Here is a 24,508-nt window from a genome sequence, read left to right as displayed (position 1 = left end):
ATAAGTAGCAAAAGATTCACAGAAAGAAGCTACTATCTCAGAGTCAAGTCCATATTTAGTGCTAAACTTACGGAAAACATCGGTATCCATAAAAGATTTAACACAATCAAACCTAGGTGTCATACCTGACTCCTTACCTTTGTCGAGGTCCCAATCTTCAGAGTTGTGTTTAATTCTTTCCAATAAATCTCATTTTAATTCAATAGTCTTCATCATAAAAGAGTCAGCACAAGAAGTATCAAGCATGGTGCGATTGGTATCAGAAAGCCGAGCATAAATTTTTTGAATAATCATTTCTTTTGAGAGCTCATGATTGGGACATGAATATAACATTGATTTAAGCCTCCCCAAGCTTGAGCGATGCTTTCTCCTTTGCGAGGCCAAAAATTATATATATATATATATATATATATATATATATATATATATATATATAATTGCAATCACGATGAACAAGATGCATAGGATAAAACTTCTGATGAAATTCCAATTTCAATCATTTGTAGTTCCATGACCCTATATCATCACATAGCATATACCATGTTGATGCATCTTGAAAGTGCTAGTGATCGACTAGAGGGGGGTGAATAGGCGACTTTTATGGAAGTCTTCAAAACATGGAAGTTTCGAAGACAAACGATAGAAATAAACCTATTACCATGCAGCGGAAGGTAGACTACACTAAGCAAGCCATAGTCAAGTATTCAATGAAGTGAAAGCACAACGACTAATAGCAGCTAGGCAGTATAGATTAGGTAGGAAGATAGTATGAAGCCAATCAGAACAAGCAGTCACTCAGTGAAGACAAAGGATAATGCAAACAAGCAATGACTTCACAAGGACCAACTATAAATAAAGAGATGGGAAGGATAGAACCAGTGACTCGTTGAAGACAATGATTTGTTGGACCATTTCCAGTTGCTGTGACAACTGTACGTCTGGTTAGGGAGGCTGAGATTCAACTTGGAAGACCGTGTCTTCACCTTATTCCCCTTGAGCTAAGGACACCCAGTCCTCGCCCAATCACTCTGGTAAGTCTTCAAGGTAGACTTCCAAACATTCACAGACTTCGTTCACCGGCAATCCACAATGACTCTTGGATGCTCAGAACGTGACGCCTAACCGGCTGGAGGATTCACAGACCTCAAGTGTAATAAGTCTTCAGATCACACAAACAGGAAGACTTAAGTGATGCCTAACACTCTTTGGCTCTGGGTGTTTAGGGCTTTGTCCTCGCAAGGAATTCTCTCTCAAAGGCTTCGACGTGGGTTGCTCTCAAACGACAAAAGCCGTACACTAACTCTGAGCAGCCAACTGTTTATGGTTGTAGGGGGTGAGCTATTTATAGCCACTAGGCAACCCGACCTGATTTGTCCAAAATGACCCTGGGTCACTAAGGAACTGACACGTGTTCCAACGGTCAGATTTCAAACACACACGGCAAATTTACTTGGGCTACAAGCAAAGCTGACTTATCCAACTCTGAATAAGATTTGGTCTCATAGTCTTCACTCGGAGACATATGATTCTGGTTAAGCATCACTTCAGTCATTCTGACTGGTTCTCTTGGACCCCACTTAACAGTACGGTGGTTCCTATGACTCAACAAAGAAGAAAAAGAACGACGAAACAACTAAGTCTTCGCGCTCCATAGTCTTCACGTGATGTCTTCTCTTGTCATAGTCTTCAATGTGAATGTCTTCACATACCACTTTTGACTTCAATGTCTTCATACAATTTTAGGGGTCATCTCTGGTAGGAAAACCGAATCAATGAGGGACTTCTACCTGTGTTATCCTGCAATTCTCACAAACACATTAGTCCCTCAACCAGGTTTGTCGTCAATACTCCAAAACCAACTAGGGGTGGCACTAGATGCACTTACAATCTCCCCCTTTTTGGTGATTTATGACAAACTGGTTGAAGTTTTCAATGGGGAATAAATTATGTGAAATTGTAAAGGATAGGATATAGTCTTCATAAGTTGCAAAGGCTCCCCTGAAGATGTGCATATAAGTACTTTGCTCTTGGAATGCAAATGCACATGGCAGGTTGTACTTGTGGAGATCCTCTTCAACCTATGATGACAATTCATCATGCATGATATGATGTAACGAAGATAATGACATGCATAATGGAAAATGGACATCTGCAAAATGACCTAAGTGTGGAATTTATCATTGCACATGAGGAATTTATCATCGCATCACAGAATAGCAAATAAGTAGCAGACGACCATCGAGTTCAAGTGTTACAACTCAAAGAATCAAATGTATCGAAAAGCAAGAGTTGTAAACACTTAGCAAAAGTAGCAAAAAGCAAAGCAACCACCCATATGGACCCGCTTGAAGACTATCAACTCATATGCTTCTCCCCCTTTTGTCAGTAAGGACCAAAAAGGTTTGAAGACATAGAGCGCCTACTCATTCCCATGAAGTGCAGGCGAGGTAGCAGGGTCGTCGTTGAGGTCCGGTGGTGTAGAAGAACTTGGTGCAGTGTCGACACGTGCTGAAGTTGGAGGAGGTGAAGTTGCATCATCTTGGTCATTGATGACTCTGGCATTCACTATCGCAGCTGAGGACGAGTAGTCAGAGTCTTCAAGTGAGGGAGTCCGACGCAAGTGAGCATTCCTTGGAGGAGTTGAGTCAAACTTGAATCTTTCGGTGAAGCCATCATCCTGCAGATCATCTTCAGCACTAAGCAATGTCAAACTCTTCCAAGACCTCCGACAGGTTTCATGAGTAGCAAAGGCATTCTTGGTGGCAAGATTGCGAATGCGATTGACATCCACCAAGAGGCTTTGCATCTGGCGCTTAAGCCAGTCGTGATGTTTGTCCTGTTTTTGGTGTAGCGCGACGAGAAGCTCTCGGTCATTTAGGACACGAGATTGCCTTCGAGGCCTTTGTGCAATGGTGCTACCAGTGGCGTCAGTTTGAGCGCGAGGGGCATGTGTGTTGCCAGCAAGAGGATAAACACGAGAAACTACTGGAACTCCTTCAATAGGCTGGGTGAAGCTTTGGTGATCAACATTGTGAAGATAAATGGGATCCTTAGCTGGCTCTGGGTAAATAGCTTCAACTGACAGATCAACCTCTGGCAAGAATATAAGATGATTGCGCGCAGACGGCTGATAGTTGAAGGCAGAGTGACGCTTGATAAGACGCATGACCCATGGAGCGTAGAATTTCAACCCAAAAATGTCGGAGCCAGATGCAGCCAACTGCCTGATGAAGAAGTCTTGAGCATTGAAGCTGATGCCATTGAAGATATAGAAAACAAAAGTCTTCATTGCTCCTTCAAGCTTGGCTGCAGATGAGTGTCCTTTGACAGGCCATAGAGTCTTCCTGATGATATGGTAAATGGTGTGCGGCAGGTATCTAGGTCTTCAACAAAGAACTCAAATGGGTATTCAGCGTCATGAGGCAGAGGCTTCATCATGCTCAACATTTGACTCATGTTGGGTTCTAGCTTCTGAAAAATGCTTTCTAAGGCATTCTGGTGTTGTTGACAACCTGGTTCATAGTATTCACCAGGAGTGGGCAGGCCTGTGAGCTCAATGATATCAAGAGCTTTGGCTTCATGATGGACATTGCCTGTCATCCACTCAAGGACCCAAGTCTTTGGATCCCTGTTGTAACCTCGAATGTGAAGAGTTGCATAGAACTGTAGCAGAAGCTCTTCATTCCGGTGTTCCTTATCGGTGACAAACTGCAGCAGTCCAGCATCTCTGAAGCAATCCAACGCTTCTTCAAGACAGGGCAGGCCAGCTATAGCTTCAGAGTCAAGGCGCATATGTTGAAATATGCGCCCTTGATTGTATAGGACGCGGGAATAGTAGCTGCGCTGCTGATAGCTCCAGAACCGATCTGATGAAATGTGAGGTCTGGTATAAGGGTTCCTGGCGCTGTTGAAGAAGGTGTAATGTGCCACGAAGCCATTCACATAGAAGACCCCAGGTGAAGTTGCAGTGCCTGGGAATCGTGGAAGTCTTGGCTTGGGCTTTTGGACTTGAGGCCTGTGCTCGACATGATACTCAAATTGTGGACCCGCAGCAGGTGGAGGAACCAGAACGGGCCAGCGGACCATAACAGGCTGACCACAATCAAATGCCAGCTCAATGGTATGAGGTCTTAGAGGGGGAACAGGAGCATTGGCATTGTCGTCATGGGCTTCAGGGGCCACATTGACTTCAGGTGCTTGCACTGCAGGTGCTTCAGCAGTGGCTTCAGGCGCAGGATTAGCTTCAGCCATGACAACGTCATTGGCTTCAGCAGTGATGTTGGTGGCTGCCTCAAGATTGTTAACCTCCACTTCAGGAGCTGGAGGGTCGGACACGTTCTCCTCGAGAACAACATCTTGGTGGGACGAGGGTGTAGCAGCTCTATCTGCTTCAACTCTTGGTTCTTCTTCTTCATCGGCTGATGCAGCCGGAATATCTTCAGCCATTTTGGCTTCAGACTCAGATACGTGCATAGTGGGAGGGACTTGGGGACTTGGTCCTTTGTGAAGCCTGCGTAATGCCGGTGATGCTTGTGGAGATGGAGTGTGCTGGGCCTCAAAGTCATCATCATCTTGCACTGGTGAGGTAGCTTGCGGTTGGGGAGAACTGGGGGTGTCTTGTCGTTGTGGGTGATCAGCCCAAGATGCATCCTGAGCAGTTGGCGTCAGAGGACGACCAATGCTGATGAGTTCGCTGTGCATGAGCACAGGCGATGATACCAATTGGTGCTCGATCTGAGGAAGGACTTCATCATCTTCAACATTGTCGTGAGGACCAATGTCTTCAGCTGCGGTGGGGTCAACAGTTGGATTGTCTTCAGCTTCAGGAGCCTTTGGGGAAGCAGGCTCATGAACTATCACTTGGCGTTCTTGATTTTCAGACGCAGGACGAGCCATTGAGATTGGCTCGACCTCAAGGGGCTCTGTGGGAGCAGCCCGATCTCTCTTCTTGGTTTTGCGTTTCTTAGTTGGAGGAGCATCATCAGTGGTGCCCTTGGTTTTGCGCTTTCTGGCTTCAGCTTCAGCTGCCCTTGTTTTCTTCAGTTCTGAAGCCATTGCGGGGACCTTAGGCTTCGAGCCTGTCATACTGGCTAGGAAGACAATTGGATGTACTTCCTGCCTTGGTGCTTTGGGTTCTGCCACAGCTGGCTTCTTCTTCTTCTTGGCCGCCATTCTAGGTCGATGCCTGGTCGCCCCAAGTCCTTGCGCTTTTCAGCTTCATTGTATCCTTGGACACATTTAGCAGCAAGATCCGTCATGCGCTCATGAGAACCTTTGGCTTCTTCGCGCTTGGTTCGGAATGCTTCCTTAAGCTCATGCATCATGGTCTGGAAGTTCTGAATGTCTTCAACATTGAGCTTGGCCATATGCTTCTTGAACTGAGCCTTTTCATAATCTATCTTATGCTTCAACTCAACAATCTTCTGAGCTAGAGCCAACTCAGTAGCAATGGCTCCATGGAAGGCGATGCTAAGGCCGACGAGAAGCTGAAGATCATCAAAGCTAACATTTGGGCTGTCAAACCACTCATCAATGAATGTGTTGATGATTTCAACATCAAAGAGAGGAAGGTCATTGAAGATTTCTGCCTCTTGCTTGCTCTTGATCAACTGCTCAAGAGCGTCATCGCCAAGATCATCGTCACTGGATAGATCAATGGCGTCATTCTCATTTCGCAGAACAGCGGCAGGGGTTAGTGCTTGGCTGGTGGGTTGCATGGGCATCTTCAGTTTGGAGGGCTTGGAGATGCGTGACAGATCTTCAGACTGCACACTGTGTTCAGGAGGTGCAGTGGCCAGAGGCTTCGCCCGTGAGACCTTTGGTGCAGGGGCAGGCTTTGAAGCTTTAGGCTTCTTCAGCTTCTTTGGCTTCGGTGGCGCAGGCGCTTTGTCAGATTCAGCATCGTCTGCAGGTTGATCCACAACTGCCCCTTGAACCATAATATGAGTGATGAGACCTTCCAGGTTGTAGAAGGGCCCAACAAGATTGGGTTCAGCTTCGCGTGAGCCATCGGCACGAGGAGCAGAGGGACTTGGGTTGAAGTCTTGGCCGAGTTCCTGGCAAACTAAAGGTTGCGCTTGAACAGATTGTCGTCACGACACCATAGCAGTGACGATAGGTCTGCATCTGCAGGCTGAGGTCCACGGACCATACAGGGATAGAAGCCCTGATCAATGGCTTCAGCTCTGGACCTAGGTTGAAGATTTTTGTATAGGATGTCTCCCCATGGTCGCTTGATGGCATTCTTCTCAACATACTCCTGGGTCACGAACCTGTACTTGAACCACTGTTCTGCCCAATATCTTCGAATCCATGGATTCGAGTTTTCCGCTGATTGTACTCCTCCTTCGGATCTGTCTTGTACAGCTCATAGAGGTCTGGAGGCAAATCTCTTGAGGTGTTGCTACGATGCTGCCTGCCACCCTTCCTTGCAGATTTTTCTGGTGCCATGAAGTTTAGACTGAAAGGCTTCAAAACTGTCAAAGTCTTTCGTCTACTGGTCAGACAAGAACTGGCTTCAGGGGAATCTATATGATGCTGTAAGAATTCTGCAAATGAATGCAGACTATGAGAACCAAGGGATTCTCCCACAGACATGTACCTGTGACAGCATTAAGGTGCGAGGGAAGGGGAAGAGGTCATATGCATTCTCAGAAGATTTTGAAGATAAATCAGTTTAGAAGACATTGACCTCATAGTGCGAAGACATTCACTCATAGATAGAGAGTTGGTTCTAGATTTGCATGAATCCACAAATAAGTACAAGTGAGGAATCTAACTACTTTGTGAAGCATAAGTGAACATACTAGGCATAATATGAGATGCAGTATGAAATAGATCCAACTTGTGTGAATAGAAACTGCTTATGGTAGAAAAGGATGAATCTATCGGATCAAAGGGACCGTAAAAAGGAGGTTTTATTTACCACACGAGGAACTGCTAGACGGAGTGGGAGAGGAGGCCGAGCAGTTCGAATCTTCCGTGCCCTAACTTGGCGACGGAGGACACCTACGGCGACGGCGGAGAAGACGATGTCCGCGGTCGGCGTGAAGACGGCGTCGGTGAGGTCGCGGTAGCGAAGCACTTCATCATCGGCATCGTCGAGGGCTAGCGGTGGCGCTAGGGTTTGTGCGAGAGTGGAAGAACAGAAAATGACTAGGGTGAGGCGTGTATATATAGGGACATGGACGACACAGTGTTATTACACAAGTGCCCCTGGCGGTTCACATCTGAAGGACACGTGGCTATCATGCAACACATCGGAGGTTGTTCCACGTTCCCACGCACGCCTGGATTGTCGGGTGGTCGTTCCCACTTCTCCGGGTTTTAGGTGAAAGGATTTAGCATTGAAAGCGGATTAATGTTTGTCTCTGTGTCTTCTGCTGACAAGGATGCAGAGAAGACATTTTGACAGTGTCAATAGAATGCATATGATTTGGATAGATAGACTTAGGAAAGAAACATAGAGGGGTTAGGGTCCGATCACATTCACTTAGTTCAAAAGATTCAGCAAGAAGCCATAGCTATAAGTGAATGCTATAGAGGACAGAAACCAAATCAGTATGTTGAAGATAAACATGCGGACATGTTAACATTGAAGACAAACAGAAAGCGAAGACTTTGCAAATGTAACGCAATGTGAGAAACACTTCTTAGGGAAGAATTTTGTGGTGGCGTTACCCACCGTATAGGAAGTATTAGACCCAGACACAGCGCACAACTTTCGTGGCGCTCTGAAGTCAAATTCCACATTAATGTATTCACACTCAGAATGCAAGTCTTCATTGATTGAATACATATGTTACTTCGTGTGTTGCACATCTAAGTCATCAACATGCACAAGTGTTAGGAAGTGTGCCTGATCACAAGACATTTGAGGATTCCAAGATATTTAGCTCACATCGTAACTTGCAAAACCTCTTCTCATCCAAGGGCTTTGTGAAGATATCTGCCAATTGCTCTTCAGTGTTGACGTGTATGATATCAATATCTTCCTTCATAACATGATCTCTGAGAAAGTGATGACTAATTTCAATGTGCTTTGTCTTTGAGTGCTGAACTGGGTTGTTGGCAATCTTGATGGCGCTCTCGTTGTCGCAGTAGAGTGGCACTTGCTTCAGATGAATGCCATAGTCTTTGAGTGTTTGCTTCATCCATAGAAGCTGAGCGCAGCAAGATCCAGCAACAATGTATTCAGATTCAGCAGTGGAGAGAGATACACAGTTTTGCTTCTTTGAAGACCAACATACAAGTGATCGTCCCAAAAAATGACACGTGCCTGATGTAGACTTGCGATTCACCTTATCACCAGCATAATCAGCATCCGAGAATCCAACTAGATCAAACTCTGAGCCCTTTGGATACCATAATCCTAGTGTTGGGTGTGAGCCAAATATCTAAGAATTCGCTTCACAGCTAAGTGATGCGATTCCTTTGGTGCCGCTTGGAACCGGGCACACATGCAAACACTAAGCATGATATGTGGCCTAGATGCACATAAATAAAGCAAAGAACCAATCATGGAGTGGTATAACTTTTGATCAAACTCTTTACCATTGTCGTCGGGACCCAGATGGTGTTTGGCTGGCATTGGCGTCATGTACCCTTTGCAGTCTTGCATTCCAAATTTCTTCAGGCAATCTTTCAGGTATTTCTCTTGAGATATGAAGATGTCGTTGCGTTGCTGACGTATTTGAAGGCCAAGGAAGAACTTCATCTCACCCATCATGGACATCTGATATTGCTCTTGCATCATATATCCAAACTCTTCACTGTATTTTTGGTTAGTGCAGCCGAAGATAATGTCATCCACATATATTTGGCACACAAACAATTCACCATCATATGTCTTCGTGAAGAGAGTGGGATCCAGGGAACCAGGTTTGAAGCCTTTGCTCTTCAGGAAGTCTTTGAGTGTGTCATACCAAGCTCGAGGGGCTTGTATAAGGCCATACAATGCCTTGTTGAGTTTGTAGACCATGTCAGGATGTTTTGGATCTTCAAAGCCAGACGGTTGTGCAACATACACTTCTTCTTCAATCTTGCCAACGAGAAAAGCGCTCTTCACATCCATTTGATACAGAAGAATGTTATGATGATTTGCATAGGCCAGCAGTATGCGTATAGCTTCAAGCCTAGCCAGAGGAGCAAATGTTTCATCGAAGTCAATTCCTTCAACTTGAGTGTATCCTTGAGCAACGAGACGAGCTTTGTTTCTGACAACTTGACCATGCTCATCTTGCTTGTTGCGATATATCCATTTCGTGCCTATTATATTGTACTTACGAGGATTAGGACGCTTAACCAGTTCCCATAAATTATTCAACTCAAATTGTTGAAGCTCTTCTTGCATAGCTTGTGTAAATGCATCTAGTGCCACCCCTAGTTGGTTTTAGAGTATTGACGACAAACCTAGTTGAGGGACTAATGTGTTTGTGAGAATTGCAGGATAACACAGGTAGAAGTCCCTCATTGATTCGGTTTTCCTACCAGAGATGACCCTTAAAAATGTATGAAGACATTGAAGTCAAAGGTGGTATGTGAAGATATTCACATTGAAGACTATGACAAGAGAAGACATCGCATGAAGCCTATGGAGCTCAAAGACTTAGATCTTTCGTAGTTCTTTTTCTTCTTTGTTGAGTCATAGGAACCACCATACTGTTAAGTGGGGTCCAAGAGAACCAGTCAGAATGACTAAAGTGATGCTTAACCAAAACCTATGTCTTCGAGTGAAGACTATGAGAGCGAATCTTGTCCAGAGTCGAACAAGTCAGCTTTGCTTGTAGCCCAAGTAAACTTGCCGTGTGTGTTTGAAATCTGACCGTTGAAACACGTGTCAGTTCCTTAGTGACCCAGGGTCATTTCGAACAAATCAGGTCGGGTTGCCTAGTGGCTATAAATAGCCCACCCCCTACAACCATAAATGGTTGGCTGCTCAGAGTTAAAGTACGGTTTTTGTCGTGTGAGAGCAACCCACCTCGAAGCCTTTGAGAGAGAATTCCTTGCGAGGATAAAGCCCTAACCACCCAGAGCCAAAGAGTGTTAGGCATCACTTAAGTCTTCCTGTCTGTGTGATCTGAAGACTTATTACACTTGAGGACTGTGAATCCTCCAGCCGGTTAGGCGTCACGTTCTGAGCATCCAAGAGTCATTGTGGATCGCCGGTGAACGAAGTCTGTGAAGGTTTGGGAGTCTACCTTGAAGACTTACCAGAGTGATTGGGCGAGGTCTGTGCGACCTTAGCTCAAGGGGAATATGGTGAGGACTGGGTGTCCTGAGCTGCATGTTCAGGACTGGGTGTCCGGGACTGTGTGTCCTCAGGTTTAAATACCTAGCCGCCCTAACCAGACATACAGTTGTCACAGCAACTGGAACTGGTCCAACAAATCATTGTCTTCAACGAGTCACTGGTTTCATCCTTCCCTTCCCTTTACTTACTGTTGGTCCTTGTGAAGTCATCGTATGATTGCACTATCTTTTGTCTTCACTGAGTGACTGCTTGTTTTGATTGGCTTCTTAACATCTTCCTACCTGATCCTTACTACCTAGCTACTATTAGTCATTGTGCTTTCACTTCATTGAATACTTGACTATGGTTTGCCTAGTGTAGTCTACCTTCCGCTGCATGGTAATAGGTTTATTTCTATCGTTTGTCTTCGAAACTTTCATGTTTTGAAGACTTCCATAAAAATCGCCTATTCACCCCCCTCTAGTCGATATAACGCACTTTCAATTGGTATCACAGTAAGGTACTCCCTTGTTCTGTGTGATTCGGTTTAACCACCTGGAGTTTTAGCTATGTCGACTGCAGGGATAATTAAAGTCTCCGCTGCATGCCCCGTCTTCGATGGAACTGAATATCCCTACTAGAAGAATAAGATGCGCATGCATCTTGAAGCCATTAACGTCGACCTATGGTATGTCGTCAAGAACGGCGTTCCCAAGGCTGGAGAAGGTGTCACTGCTGCTGACGTCAAGAAGTTTGTTCAACTAGACTCTACTACCAAGAATATCATCTGTGGTCATCTGACCAAAGGACAGTATGGCCGCGTGAGTGCTTTGGAAACATCTAAGCTAGTCTGGGACTGGCTCTCCAAGGTCAACGAAGGCGTCTCAACCCAGAGAGATCAGAGAATCAGTGTCCTTCGCAACCTCTTCAACCGCTTCAAGAGAAAGGACAATGAGAACAACAAGAAGAAGAAGAGCAAGGAGTATGACTCCGACGACAAGAAGAAGAAGAAATACTCAAAGTCCTCTTCCAAGTCTTCCTCCAAGTCTTCATCACACAAGAAGAGCTCATCTGGCAAGGCACGTGCGTTTGTTGGCAAGGAAATGGATTCAGAGGAGGAGTCCGCTTCTGAGGAGGCGGAGGTGGAGTCTGAGGAGGAGTCCGATTCTGGCATTGCGAGTCTGGCTACAGCATACGTTGCCAAGTCCATCTTCAACACTGAAGAAAATGACTCCATCACCGACACCGATGCAAATGACAAGGACTACTCCGCTCCTACCTACTGCTTCATGGCACGCGGTGCTAAGGTAAACACACGCAGTACTCATTATCAAACATCTAGTGACGATGACTCTGATTGTGGTTCCAAACCCAGCTACAAAACACTCGCTAAAATTGCAACTAAACAACAGAAAACCATGGAACACATTCAAAAATTGTTAGACAAAAGCGATGATCTGTTAGACGCTGAAATGACTCGATCTCAGTCCTTAATTGAAGACATAAAAAATCTTCACGTTAAGTATGAGGAACTTGAAAGTCGTCATGAAACGCTCTCAACAGCTCATGAAAGGCTTTCCTATGATTATCTTCAAAGGAAGCAAGATCTTGAGAAATTGAGAGCGGCTCATGAAGATCTTCAAAAAGAAAATGAGTCGCTTCGCGCCGAACAGATCAGTTCAGCTCAAGAAGGATTTGAACCACCATGTCTTAAATGCGTTGAGCGTGATAATGCTACTTCTGTTGCGGAATGTTCTACTGTTGTTACTATTGCAATATCTTCAATTGTTGATGTGGGAACTAACCCCTCTGCTGAGGATACCACTGATATTCCTGATGAGAATGCTAGGTTGAAGACATTGCTTGAAACAGGGATGTACAAAAGTCTCAAAGGGCATCAGACACTATGTGATGTCCTCAAAAGGCAGATCCTGAACCGAAATCCTAGGAAAGAGGGTGTTGGGTTCGAAAGGAAAATGAATGCTGATGGCTCTTACTGGAAACCTGAGCAGTACCCCAAAACCACATGGGTTGCTGCAAAGGAACCTTCAGCAGATCCATCCACTCTATCTGGCTTCACTTGTGCTAACCCCATTATTATTGATGAATCCTTTGATGCAAACTATAAACTGTTTAAGAATCAGAATGGTGAAGTGTTTGCCAGGTATATTGGTACTAACTGCAGGAATGGACCGCCTATGAAGAAGATCTGGGTGCCGAAAAGGTGTTTGGAGAATCTTCCTGTGAATGTCATCATGACACCACAGGTGAAGAAAACAAACCCTAGACCACAGTCTTCATATGGTCCAATGGCTTCATACAGACGGAGGACTCACCTGAGTCGCACTAACGCAAATGTTTTGCAGGGAATCCATACTCAGGCCTATGAATATGAGCGCGGTTCATCAAACCGCCATGTTCATAAGACCAAGAACTATTCTGCTTATTCCTATGAGTACTATTGTCCTCCTGCAAGACTTTTTGCCAGGGCTCCAAAGCCAAAGTTCTCAGATGCTACACTTAGACTTATTGCTTCTAAGCCACCCTTGAAGATGTGGGTGGCTAAGAAAGCTTAACTCTCTTTTGCAGGGAAGGGTCTCCCGCAGAAAACCAAAATCGTCTGACCCTATTGCTGGGGACCTGAAACATCTTGTAGGGTGCAAGATCAAATGCCCAAATGGTCTTACCATATACTTCGTTCTTGAATCGCTTGCTCTCCCTATCAGTCCAAATCTCGATCTAAGCTTTCATAACCCACTGGTTCGTCAAATGTTTTTGCTTCACAATTCTCTTCGTGAAGCCTATCCCCCTAACTGCATTGTAGGGTACGACACCAGCATCTTCAGAATGGATTATTGATAGTGGGTGTACCAATCACATGACTGGCAAGAGAAGCCTTCTTATGGACTCAACCTTACGTCCATCCGACAAGAGTCACATCACATTTGCTGGCACTGGTAAAAGTAAGGTATTGGGTCTAGGTAGAGTTGCAATCTCAAAGGATCAACACATGGATAAAGTCATGCTTGTTGAATCCCTTGGTTTCAACTTAATGTCTGTCTCAATGCTTTGTGATTTAAACATGAGCGTAATGTTTGAAAAATATCGTTGCCTTGTTCTAATGGAATCATACAAGTCTCTAGTGTTTGAAGGGTACCGGAAAGATGATTTGTACGTGGTAGACTTCTCAGCAGGACCACATCTTGTCGTATGTCTTCTAGCAAAAGCTTCAGAATGCTGGCTCTGGCATCGGAGGCTAGGGCATGCTGGCATGAGGAACCTCCACACCCTTGCAAAGAAGAAGCATGTCATAGGCATCGAGGGCGTCAAGTTCAAGAAAGATCACTTATGCGGTGCCTGTGAAGCAGGAAAGATGACGAGGGCCAAGCATCCCTCGAAGACAATCATGACAACAACTCGACCCTTCAAACTGCTCCACATGGATCTCTTCGGTCCCACTCATTACTCAACTCTTACTACTACTGCTTGTCTCTATGGCTTTGTCATTGTTGATGATTATTCTAGGTATACTTGGGTGCACATAATCCTCTACAAGACTGAAGTGCAGGATGTCTTCAAACGCTTCGCCAATCGAGCAATGAACAACTATGGCGCCAAGATAAAGCACATCAGAAGTGACAATGGCACTGAATTCAAGAACACTAGCCTTGATACATATCTTGATACTTTGGGCATCACACATGAATTCTCAGCTCCTTACACGCCACAGCAGAATGGCGTCGTCGAATGCAAGAACAGAACACTCATTGAGATGGCCCGAATGATGCTAGATGAATACAAGACTCCAAGAAAATTCTGGCCTGAAGCCATTGATACTGCATGCCATACAATCAACCGTGTTTATCTTCACAAGCTTCTGAACAAGACATCTTATGAGCTCCTTACTGGCAAGAAGTCAAATGTCAGTTACTTCAGAGTATTTGGCGCCAGGTGCTGGATCAAGGATCCACATCACACTTCAAAATTTGCACCAAAAGCACATGAGGGTTTTATGCTTGGATATGGAAAGGATTTGCACTCCTAGAGAGTCTTCAATCTCTTTCATTATAAAGTGGTTGAAACAGTGGATGTGCGGTTCGATGAGACTAACGGTTCACAAAGAAAGCACCTGTCAAATGTGCTAGATGAAGTTCCATCCAGTGAATCAATCAAGCTTATGGGAACTAGAGAAATCATACCCTCTGAAGCTCAACCTGAAGAGGAACTTATCATCTCCGCACCCGATCAACCTGAAGACAATGCTCAGCCTGAAGATAATCCTTCTAACAATGACAATGATCAGCAAGAGCAAAATCTTCGCCCTGTACATCCTCGTGTTGCCAATGAAGTGCAGATTGAGAGAATAATTGATAGCATCAATGCACCCGGTCCGCTCACTCGTTCAAGGGCAACACAGCTAGCAAATTTTTGTGGGCACTTCGCATTCGTCTCAATAACAGAACCCAAGAAAGTTGAAGAAGCCTTCAAGGAACCTGAATGGATTCAAGCTATGCAAGAAGAGCTTCAACAGTTTGAGCTGAATAATGTATGGGAACTGGTTAAGCATCCTGATCCTCGGAAGCACAATATAATAGGCACCAAATGGATATACCGCAACAAGCAAGATGAGCATGGTCAAGTTGTCAGAAACAAAGCTCGTCTCGTTGCTCAAGGATATACTCAAGTTGAAGGGATTGACTTCGATGAAACATTTGCTCTTGTGGCTCGACTTGAAGCCATACGCATACTGTTGGCCTATGCAAATCATCATAACATACTTCTATATCAGATGGATGTGAAGAGCGCTTTTCTCAATGGCAAGATTGAAGAAGAAGTGTATGTTGCACAACCGCCTGGCTTTGAAGATCCAAAGCATCCTGACATGGTATACAAACTCAACAAGGCACTGTATGGCCTCAAACAAGCCCCTCGGGCTTGGTATGACACACTCAAATACTTCCTGAAGAGCAAAGGCTTCACACCTGGTTACCTCGACCCCACTCTCTTCACGAAGACATATGATGGGGAATTGTTTGTGTGCCAAATATATGTGGATGACATTATCTTCAGCTGCACCAATCAGAAATACAGTGAAGAGTTTGGATATATGATGCAAGAGCAATATCAGATGTCCATGATGGGAGAGCTGAAGTTCTTCCTCGGTCTTCAAATACGACAGCAACGCAATGGCATCTTCATATCTCAAGAGAAGTATCTCAAAGATTGCCTGAAGAAGTTCGGTATGCAAGACTGAAAAGGCTTCACGACGCCAATGCCAGCCAAACATCATCTGGGTCCCGACGACAATGGTAAAGAGTTCGATCAAAAGGTATACCGCTCCATGATTGGTTCTTTACTTTATCTATGTGCATCTAGGCCAGATATTATGCTTAGTGTTTGCATGTGTGCTCGATTCCAAGCGGCACCAAAGGAATCGCATCACTTAGCTGTGAAGCGAATTCTTCGATATTTGGCTTACACCCCAACTCTAGGATTATGGTATCCAAAGGGCTTAGAGTTTGATCTAGTTGGATTCTCGGATGCTGATTATGTTGGTGACAAGGTTGATCGCAAGTCTACATCAGGCACATGTCATTTTCTGGGGCGATCACTTGTATGTTGGTCTTTAAAGAAGCAGAACTGTGTATCTCTCTCCACTACTGAATCTGAATACATTGTTGCTGGATCTTGCTGCGCTCAGCTTCTGTGGATGAAGCAAACACTCAAAGACTATAGCATTCATCTGAAGCAAGTGCCACTCTACTGCAGCAACGAAAGCGCCATCAAGATTGCCAATAATCCAGTTCAGCACTCGAAGACAAAGCACATTGAGATTCGTCATCACTTTCTCATAGATCATGTTGTGAAGGAAGATATTGATATCATACACATCAACACTGAAGAGCAATTGGCAGATATCTTCACCAAGCCCTTGGATGAGAAGAGATTTTGCAAGTTACGGTGTGAGCTAAATATCTTGGAATCCTCAAATGTCCTGTGATCAGGCACACATCCTAACACTTATGCATATTGATGACTTAGATGTGCAACACACGAAGTAAAGTATATCTTCAATCAATGAAGACATGCATTCTAAGTGTGAATACATTAATGAGGAATTTGACTTCAGAGCGCCACGATAATTGTGCGCCGTGTCTGGGTCTAATACTTCCTATACGGTGGGTAACGCCACCACCAAATGTTCTGTTTGAAGTGTTTCACTCATGGCGTTACATTTGCTATGTCTTCACATTTGGTTTGGCTTCAATCTCAACATGTCTTCATGATTATCTTCACTATGTTGATTATATATATACTAGTGTTCTGTCCTCTACAACATTCACTTATAGCTATGTCTTCTTGTTGAATCTCTTGAACTAAGTGAATGTGATTGGACCCTAACCTCTCTATGCTTTCTATCTCAAATTCTATCTCTCCAAATCATATGCATTCTTTTGAACCTGTCAAATGTCTTCTCTGCGTCCTTGTCAGCAGAAGATACAGAGACAAACATTAAGTCCACTTTCAATGCTAATTCCTTCACCTGAAACCCGGAGAAGTGGGAACGACCACCCGACAATCCAGGCGTGTGTGGGACCTGGAACAACCTCCGATATGCTGCATGATGGCCACGTGTTCCTCAGATGTGAATCGCCAGGGGCACCTGTGTAATAACACTGAGTCGCCCCTGTCCCTATAAATACGCACCACACCACAGTCATTATCTCTTCTTTCACTCTCGCACGAACCCTAGCGCCACCGCTAGCCCTCGACGATGCCGGCGACGAAGCGCTTAGCTGCCGCAACCTCTCCGACGCCGTCTTTATGCCGACCGCGGACATCGTCTTCTCCGCCATCGCCGTAGGTGTCCTCCGTCGCCAAGTTAGGGCACGGACGATCGGACTGCTCGGCCTCCTCTTCCACTCTGTCTAGCAGTTCTTCGTGTGGTAAATAAAACTTCCTTTTTACGGCCCCTTTGATCCTATAGATTCGTCACTTTCTACCACAAGTGGTTTTTGTTCACACATGTTGGATCCACTTCATACTGCATCTCATAATATGCCTAGTATATTCACTTATCCTTCACAAAGTAGTTAGATTCCTCACTTGTACTGATCTGTGGATTCGTACAAATCTGGAACCAACTCCTTATCTATGAGTGAGTGTCTTCGCACGATGAGGTAAATGTCTTCTAAACTGATTTATCTTCAAAATCTTCTGAGAATGCATATGACCTCTTCCCCTTCCCTCGCACCTTAATGTTGTCATAGGTACATGTATGTGGGAGAATCCCTTGGTTCTCATAGTCTGCATTCATTTGCAGAATTCTTACAGTATCACATAAATTCTCCCAAAGCCAGTTCATGTTTGTCCAGCAAGCGAAAGCCTTTGAAGCCTTTGAACGTATTGAAGCCATTCAGTTTAAAGTTCATGGCTGCAGAGAAATCAGCAAGGAAGGGTGGCAGAAAGCGTCGAGGACAAACATCAAGAGATCTGCCCGATGACCTCTCAGAGCTGTACAAGACAGATCCTGAAGAGGATTACAATCAGCGCAAGACACGAATCCAATGGATTCGACGATATTGGGCAGAATAGTGGTTCAAGTACAGATTTGTGACAAAGGAATATGCTGAAAGGAATTCCATCAAGCGACCATGGGGAGACATCCTCTACAAAAATCTTCAACCCAGGTCTAGAGATGAAGCCATTGAACAAGGCTTCTATCCCTGCATGGTCCGTGGACCACAACCTGCGGATGTTGACCCATCGTCACTGCTATGGTGTCGTGATGACAATCTGTTCAAGCGCAACTTCCAGTTTGCCCAGAACTCAACGAAGCAGAACAAGAAGTCTTTGGGATTAGACTTCAACCCTGGTCCCTCTGATCCCCATGTCGATGGAACTCGTGAAGCTGAACCCAATCTTCTTGGGCCCTTCTACAACTTGGAAGGTCTCATCACTCATATCGTGGTTCAAGGGACAGCCGTGAATGAGCTTGCAGATGATGCTGAATCAGATGAAGCGCCTGCAGCGCTGAAGCCAAAGAAACTGAAGCAGCCTAAAGCTTCAAAGCCTGCCTTTGCACCAAAGATCTCACGGGCGAAGCCACTGGCTACTGCACCTCCTGAAGATAGTGTGCAGTCTAAAGATTTGTCGCGCATCTCCAAGCCCCAGAAAGTCAAGATGCCTCTGCCACACACCGGCCAAGAACTGACAGCTATTGCTATTCTGCGCAACGATGCCATCGATCTGTCCAATGATGAAGATCTTGCAGATGACGCTCTTGAGCAACTGATCAAGAGCAAAGAAGAAGCAGAAATCTTCAATGATCTGCCTCTCTTTGACGTGGCAATCATTCACAACTTCATTGATGAGTGGTTTGAAACGCCCAACCTCAGCTTCAAAGATCTGCAATTTCCAATTGGCCTCAGTGTCGCCTTCCATGGCGCCATTGCTTCAGAGCTAACTCTAGCTCAGCGCATTGTCGAACTGAAGCAAAAGATTGACTTTGAGAAAGCTCGGTTCAAGAAGCATATGGCCAAGCTCAGCGTGCAAGAGGTGAAAAACTTCAAGATTATGCTGCACGAGCTCAAAGAAGCCTTTCTCAAGAAACATGCAGAAGCTCAGGGTTCTCGTGAGGGCATGAAGAGCCTGGCTGACAAGTGTGTGCAAGGCTACAACGAGGCTGAGAAGTGCAAGGCCCTTGGGTGTCCGGGCATTGATCCCAAGATGGCTGCTAAGCAGAAGAAGAAGCCCACTATGGCCGAACCCAACGCACCAAGGTAGGAAGTAGATCCCATTGTCTTCCCAACTAGCATGACTGGCTCGAAGCCAAAGGCCAGGTCAACCGCTTCAGAACTGAAGAAGACGAGGACTGATGAGGCTGAAGCCAGAAAGAGGAAACATTCTGAAGCCTCTGATGCTGCTCCCTCCAAGAAGAAGCGGAAGACCAAGAAGGAACGGGCTGCTCCCACAGAGCCCTTAATTGTTGAACCCATCTCCATGGTTTGCCCTGACGCTGAACATCAAGAGCGCCAACTGACTGTCCATTAGCCTGCTTCAACAGAGGCTCATGAAGCTGAAGACCTTCCAGCAGCTGATCCCACCGCTGCTGAAGACATAGGTCACCATGACCATGTTGAAGATGATGCACTTCTTCCTCAAATCGAGTACCAGCAGGTATCATCGCCTGTGCTTACGCACAGCGAACTCATCAGCATTGGTCGTCCTCTGACGCCAATTGCTTAGGATGCATCATGGGCTGATCACCCACAAGCACAAGAGGAAGATGACTTTGAGGCCCAGCCAACTCCAACTCCACAGGCGTCGCCAGCGTTACGCAGGCTTCACAAAGGACCAAGGCCTCCAGTCTCCAAGTCTGAAGCTAAAACTGTTGAAGACATTCCGGCTGCATCAGCCGATGAAGAAGAAACCCCAAGAGTTGCTACACCCCCGTCTCACCAAGAAGTTGTTCTCGAGGAGAACGTGACTATGACCGACCCTCCAGCTCATCAAGTGGAGGTTGAGAATCTTGAGGCTGCCACCACCAACACCAATGAAGCCACTGACATTGTCATGGCTGGAGCAAATGTGGAGCCTCCACCAACCCAAGAACCAGAAGTCAGCGAAGCCAATGAAGCTACTACTTCTGTTCCTGCGCCTGCTGCTAGTCCTCAGTTTGACTATCATGTTGAGCATATGCCTCAGGTACAGAATCCAATTCCAAGGTTGCCCAGGTTTCCAGGTCCTGCATCAGCACCTGGATCCTTCAATGTCAATGGCTTCAAAGCAGACAACACTTTCTTCAATAGCTCCAAGAACCCCTACTCAAGGGAAAGAATATCTTCTGATTGGTTCTAGAGCTATCCGCAGCGAAGCTATTACTCCTGCATTCTGTACAATCAAGATCGCATCTTCCCACATAAGCGTCTTGACACCGAAGCAATAGCGGGTCTGCCCTGTCTGGAAGAAGCTCTGGATTGCCTCAAAGAGGTTGGATTGTTGCCGTTTGTCACCGACCAAGAGCATTGGAATGAAGAGTTGCTGCTCCAATTCTATGCCACACTTCACATCCGTGGGTACAACAGAGATCCGAAGACTTGGGTCCTGGAGTGGATGACAGTAAATGTTCATCATGAAGCCAAAGCCTTTGATATCATTGAGCTCACTGGTCTGCCCACTCCTAGCGATCCCTACGAACCTGGCTGTCAGCTTCACAGTGAAGCTATGGAGAGCATCTTTCAGAAGCCTGAACCAAACATGAGTCAGATGCTCAGTATGATGAAGCCCTTGCCACAAGATGCTGCATATCCTAAGGAGTTCTTTGTTGAATACCTTGAGTATCTGCCAAGGACTATTTATCACATCATAAGGCGAACTCACTCGCCCATCAAAGGACATTCTCCACATGCCAAGCTGGAAGGTGCAATGAAGACTTTGGTCTTCTATATTCTTCATGGCAAATGTTTCAATGCACAGGACTTCTTCATCCGCCAACATGCTGCATCAGGCTCTGATCTTTTTGGCTTGAAGTTCTACGCTCCATGGATAATGCGGCTGATTAAACTCCACTCCGCTATCTCATATCAGCCATCTGCTCGCAATCATCGGATCTTTCTGCCTGATGTGGATATGTCCGTTGAAGCCATTTATCCTGAGCCTGCCAAGGAGCCTCTTAGTCTTCAAAATGCGGAGCATCAAAGTTTCTCTCAGAACATTGAAGGAGTAGAAGCAATCACCCGTGTTTATCCTCTGGCTGGAACTACACGTGCACCTCATCGTGCCCTTACTGAAGCCATCGAAAGCACTATTTCCCAACGACCCAAGAAGCGATCTCTTGTTCTCAATGACCGAGAGCTTCTGGTGGCTCTTCATTAGAAACAGGATGGGCATCATGGCTGGCTGAAGCGCCAAATGCAAAGCCTCTTGGTGATGTTAACCGCATTCACAATATTGCCACCAAGAATGCCTTTGTTGCCCATGAAACCTCTCAACGCACATGGAAAGGGCTGACGCTTATGTGCTCTGAAGATGATCTTCACGAGGATGGCTTCTCTGAACGCTTCAAGTTTGACTCCACACCTCCTCGAAGGGCAGTGCTGCGACGAACTCCATCTCTTGAAGACTCTGAGTTCTCTTCCTCTGCGGCAACTGTGAATGCCAGAGTGATCGAGGATGAAGATGATGCTACTTCTCCGCCCCCTCCTTCAGCACACTTCGACACTGCTCCAAGTTCTTCTGCACCGCCGAACACCACCGACGACCCTGCTGCTTCACCTACTCTTCATGGGAAAGAGTAGATGCTCTATGTCTTCAAACCTTTTTGGTCCTTACTGACAAAAGGGGGAGAAGCATATGAGTTTGATAGTCTTCAAGCAGGTCCACATGGGCGGTTGCTTTATATTTTGCCTAGTGTTTACAACTCTCGTTTTGATTCATTTGGTTCTTTGAGTTGTAACACTTAAACTCGATGGTCGTCTGCTACCTATTTGCCACCTTGTGATGCGATGATAAATTCCGCATGTGCGACGATAAATTCCGCACTTAGATCATTTTGCAGACATCCATTTTCCATTATGCATGTCATTATCTTCACATACCTTCACATGCATAATGAATTGTCATCATAAGTTGAAGAGGATCTCCACGAGTATAACCTGCCATGTGCATTTGCATTCCAAAAGCAAATTACTTATATGCACATCTTCAGGGGGAGCCCTTGCAACTTATGAAGACAATTCCTTATCCTTTACAATTTCACATATTATATTCCCCGTTGAAAACTTCAACTAGTTTGTCATCAATCACCAAAAAGGGGAAGATTGTAAGTGCATCTAGTGCCACCCCTAGTTGGTTTTGGAGTATTGACGACAAACCTAGTTGAGGGACTAATGTGTTTGTGAGAATTGCAGGATAACACAGGTAGAAGTCCCTATTGATTCGGTTTTCCTACCAGAGATGACCCCTAAAAATGTATGAAGACATTGAAGTCAAAGGTGGTATGTGAAGATATTCACATTGAAGACTATGACAAGAGAAGACATCGCATGAAGCCTATGGAGCTCGAAGACTTAGATCTTTCGTAGTTCTTTTTCTTCTTTGTTGAGTCATAGGAACCACCGTACTGTTAAGTGGGGTCCAAGAGAACCAGTCAGAATGACTAAAGTGATGCTTAACCAAAACCTATGTCTTTGAGTGAAGACTATGAGAGCGAATCTTGTCCAGAGTCGGACAAGTCAGCTTTGCTTGTAGCCCAAGTAAAGTTGCCGTGTGTGTTTGAAATCTGACCGTTGGAACACGTGTCAGTTCCTTAGTGACACAGGGTCATTTCGGACAAATCAGGTCGGGTTGCCTAGTGGCTATAAATAGCCCACCCCCTACAACCATAAACGGTTGGCTGCTCAGAGCTAAAGTACGGCTTTTGTCATGTGAGAGCAACCCACCTCGAAGCCTTTGAGAGAGAATTCCTTGCGAGGATAAAGCCCTAACCACCCAGAGCCAAAGAGTGTTAGGCATCACTTAAGTCTTCCTGTCTGTGTGATCTGAAGACTTATTACACTTGAGGACTGTGAATCCTCCAGCCGGTTAGGCGTCACGTTCTGAGCATCCAAGAGTCATTGTGGATCGCCGGTGAACGAAGTCTGTGAAGGTTTGGGAGTCTACCTTGAAGACTTACCAGAGTGATTGGGCGTGGTCTGTGTGACCTTAGCTCAAGGGGAATACAGTGAGGACTGGGTGTCCTGAGTTGCGTGTTCAGGACTGGGTGTCCGGGACTGTGTGTCCTCAGGTTTAAATACCTAGCCGCCCTAACCAGACGTACAGTTGTCACAGCAACTAGAACTGGTCCAACAAATCATTGTCTTCAACGAGTCACTGGTTTCATCCTTCCCTTCCCTTTACTTACTGTTGGTCCTTGTGAAGTCATCGTATGATTGCACTATCTTTTGTCTTCACTGAGTGACTGCTTGTTCTGATTGGCTTCTTAATATCTTCCTACCTGATCCTTACTACCTAGATGCTATTAGTCATTGTGCTTTCACTTCATTGAATACTTGACTATGGTTTGCCTAGTGTAGTCTACCTTCCGCTGCATGGTAATAGGTTTATTTCTATCGTTTGTCTTCGAAACTTTCATGTTTTGAAGACTTTCATAAAAATCGCCTATTCACCCCCCCCTCTAGTCGATATAACGCACTTTCAGCTTGAATCCATTCAGGTTCCATGAAGGCTTCATCAACTTTCTTGGGTTCAGATATTGAGATGAATGCGAAGTGCCCACAGAAATTTGCTAGCTGTGTTGCCCTTCAACGAGTGAGTGGACCTGGTGCATTGATGCTATCAATTATTCTCTCAATTTGTACTTCATTTGCAACACAAGGATGAACAGGACGAAGATTTTGCTCTTGATGATCATTGTCATCGTTAGAAGGATTGTTTTCAGGCTGAGCATTGTCTTCAGGTTGATCAGGTGCAGAGATGATGAGTTCCTCTTCAGGCCGAGCTTCAGACGGTATGATTTCTCCAGTTCCCATGAGTTTGATGGTTTCACTGGATGGTGCTTCATCTAGCACATTTGGCAGGTGCTCTCTTTGCGAGCCGTTAGTCTCATCGAACCGCACATCCACAGTTTCAACCACTTTATAGTGAAAGAGGTTGAAGACTCTGTAGGAGTGCGAATCCTTTCCATATCCAAGCATAAAACATTCATGTGCTTTTGGTGCAAATTTTGAAGTGTGATGTGGATCCTTCATCCAGCACCTGGCACCAAATACTCTGAAGTAACTGACATTTGGCTTCTTGCCAGTAAGGAGCTCATAGGATGTCTTGTTCAGAAGCTTGTGAAGATAAACACGGTTGATGGTATGGCATGCAGTATCAATGGCTTCAGGCCAGAACTTCCTTGTAGTCTTGTATTCATCGAGCATCGTTCGGGCCATCTCAATAAGTGTTCTGTTCTTGCGTTCCATGACGCCATTCTGCTGCAGCGTGTACGGAGCTGAGAATTCATGAGTGATGCCCAAAGTATCAAGATAAGTGTCTAGGCCAGTGTTCTTGAATTCACTGCCATTGTCACTTCTGTTGTGCTTGATCTTGACGCCATAGTTGTTCATGCCTCGATTGGCAAAGCGTCTTAAGACATCCTGCACTTCAGTCTTGTAGAGGATTATATGCACCCAAGTATATCTTGAATAATCATCAACAATGACAAAGCCATAGAGACAAGCAGTAGTAGTAAGAGTTGAGTAGTGAGTGGGACCAAAGAGGTCCATGTGGAGC

Source organism: Triticum aestivum, chromosome 7A, assembly GCF_018294505.1.
Source record: "Triticum aestivum cultivar Chinese Spring chromosome 7A, IWGSC CS RefSeq v2.1, whole genome shotgun sequence".
In the NCBI taxonomy this organism is placed as follows: domain Eukaryota; kingdom Viridiplantae; phylum Streptophyta; class Magnoliopsida; order Poales; family Poaceae; genus Triticum; species Triticum aestivum.
The sequence above is the reverse complement of the archived record's forward strand: the minus strand, read 5'-3'. Positions refer to the sequence as shown.